Below are 3,237 nucleotides of genomic sequence, written 5' to 3'. Positions count from 1 at the left end.
AAGGTATTGAATACGATGAGATTTTCTCACTCGTATCGAAGCTTAAGTCTGTCTGAATCATGTTAGCAATTGCCACATTTTATGAAATCTGGCAAATGGATGTCAAAACTGCATTCCTTAATGGTTTTATTAAAGAAGAGTTGTATATGATGCAACCAAAAAGTTTTTGTCAATCCTAAAGATGCTAACAAAGTGTGCAAGCTCCAGCAATCCATCAATGGACTGGTGCAAGCATCTCGGAGTTGGAATATATGCTTTGATGAGTTGATCAAAGCATATGGTTTTATACAGACTTTTGGAAAGAATTGTATTTACAAGAAAGTGAGTGGGAGCACTACAGCATTTCTGATAAGTATATGTGAATGACATATTATTAATTGGAAATGATGTAGAATTTTCTGGAAAGCATAAATGAGTGTTTGAAAGGAGTTTTTCAAAGAAAGACCTCGGTGAAGCTGCTTACACATTGAGCATCAAGATCTATATAGATAGATCAAGACGCTTGATAAGTTTTTCAATGAGTACACACCTTGATAATTTTTTTGAAGTAGTTCAAAATGGAACAGTCAAAGAAAGAGTTCTTGCCTGTGTTGCAAGGTGTGAAGTTGAGTAAGACTCAAAATCCGACTATGGCAGAAAATAGAAAGAGAATGAAAAGTCATTCCCTATGCCTTGGCCATAGGTTCTATAAAGTATGCCATGCTGTGAACCAGACCAATTGTATACCTTGCTCTGTGTTTGGCAAAGGAATACAATTTTGATCTAATAGTAGATCACTGGACATCGGTCAAGAATATCCTTAGTGAGGACTAAGGAGATGTTTCTCGATTATGGAGGTCATAAAAGAATTCATCGTAAAAGTTACATCGGTGCAAGCTTTTACACCGATCCAGATGACTCTAGGTCTCAATCTGGATACATACTGAAAGTGGGAGCAATTAGCTAAAGTAGCTCCGTGCAGAGCATTGTAGACATAGAATATTTGCAATATACAGGCGGCTTTGAATGTGATAGAACCGTTGACTAAGCTTCTCTCATGATCAAAACATGATCATACCTTTGTACTCTTTGGGTGTTAATCACATAGCAATGTGAACTAGAATATTGACTCTAGTAAACCCTTTGGGTGTTGGTCACATGAAGATGTGAACTATGGGTGTTAATCATATACATATATGAATATTGGTATTAAATCACATGGCGATGTGAACTAGATTATTGACTCTAGTGCAAGTGGGAGACTAAAGGAAATATGCCCTAGAGGCAATAATAAAGTTATTATTTATTTCCTTATTTCATGATAAATGTTTATTATTCATGCTAGGATTGTATTAACCGGAAACATAATACATGTGTGAATACATAGACAAACATAGTGTCACTAGTATGCCTCTACTTGACTAGCTCATAAATCAAAGATGGTTAAGTTTCCTAGCCATAGACATGAGTTGTCATTTGATTAACGGGAACACATCATTAGGAGAATGATGTGATTGACATGACCCATTCCGTTAGCCTAGCACTTGATCGTTTAGTATGTTGCTATTGCTTTCTTCATGACTTATACATGTTCCTGTAACTATGAGATTATGCAACTCCCGTTTACCGGAGGAACACTTTGGGTGCTACCAAACATCACAACATAACTGGGTGATTATAAGGGAGTACTACAGGTGTCTCCAAAGGTACATGTTGGGTTGACGTATTTCGAGATTAGGTTTTGTCACTCCGATTGTCGGAGAGGTATCTCTAGGCCCTCTCGGTAATGCACATCACTATAAGCCTTGCAAGCAATGTAACTAATGAGTTAGTTACAGAATGATGCATTACGTAACGAGTAAAGAGACTTGCCAGTAACGAGATTGAACTAGGTATTGGATACCGACGATCGAATCTCGGGCAAGTAACATACCGATGACAAAGGGATAACGTATGTTGTTATGCGGTTTGACCGATAAAGATCTTCGTAGAATATGTGGGAGCCAATATGAGCATCCAGGTTCTGCTATTGGTTATTGACCGAGAATAGTTCTAGGTCATGTCTACATTGTTCTTGAACCCGTAGGGTCCGCACGCTTAAGATTTCGATGACAGTTATATTATGAGTTTATGAGTTTTGATGTACCGAATGAGTTAGGAGTCCCGGATGAGATCGGGGACATGACGAGGAGTCTCGAAATGGTCGAGACGTAAAAATCGATATATTGGATGATTATATTCGGAGTTCGGAAAGGTTCCGAGTGATTCGGGTATTTTTCGGAGTACCGGAGAGTTACGGGAATTCGCCGGGGAGTATATGGGCCTTATTGGGCCATACGAGAATAGAGGAGAGAGGTCAAAAGGAAAGAGGCCTGCGCCCCCCCTCTGGTCCGAATTGGACAAGGGGGCCAGCCCCCTTTTCCTTCTCCCTCTCCTACTCTTTTCTTCTCCAACAAGGAAAGGAGGAGTCCTACTCCCGGTGGGAGTAGGACTCCCCCCTTGGTGCGCCTCCTCCATAGGCCGGCCGCCTCCCCCCTTGCTCCTATATATATGGGGGCAGGGGGGCACCCCAAGGACACAACAACAATTGATCCTTGAGATCTATTAGCCGTGTGCGGTGCCCCCCTCCACCATAGTCCTCCTCGATAATATTGTAGCGGTGCTTAGGCGAAGCCCTGCGACGGTAGAACATCAAGACCGTCACCACGCCGTCATGCTGACGGAACTCTCCCTCGACACTCGGCTGGATCGGAGTCCGAGAGATGTCATCGAGCTGAACGTGTGCTAGAACTCGGAGGTGCCGTAGTTTCGGTGCTTGATCGGTCGGGCCATGAAGACGTACGACTACATCAACCACGTTGTTCTAACGCTTCCGCTTACGGTCTACGAGGGTACATGGACATTACTCTCCCCTCTCGTTGCTATGCATCACCATGATCTTGCGTGTGCGTAGGATTTTTTTTAAATTACTATGTTCCCCAACACATCATTGTCACCACGTCGTCGTGCTGACGGAACTCTCCCTCAAAGCTCGGATGGATCGGAGTTCGAGGGACGTCATCGAGTTGAATGTGTGCAAGAATTCGGAGGTGCCGTGCGTTTGGTACTTGATCGGTCGGATCGTGAAGACGCACGACTACATCAACCGTGTTGTGCTAATGCTTCCGCTTTCGGTCTACGAGGGTACGTGGACAACACTCTCCCCTCTCGTTGCTATGCATCACCATGATCTTGCGTGTGCGTAGGAAATTTTTGAAA

This window comes from Triticum aestivum, chromosome 4B, assembly GCF_018294505.1.
Source record: "Triticum aestivum cultivar Chinese Spring chromosome 4B, IWGSC CS RefSeq v2.1, whole genome shotgun sequence".
Taxonomy (NCBI): Eukaryota; Viridiplantae; Streptophyta; class Magnoliopsida; order Poales; family Poaceae; genus Triticum; species Triticum aestivum.
The sequence above is the reverse complement of the archived record's forward strand: the minus strand, read 5'-3'. Positions refer to the sequence as shown.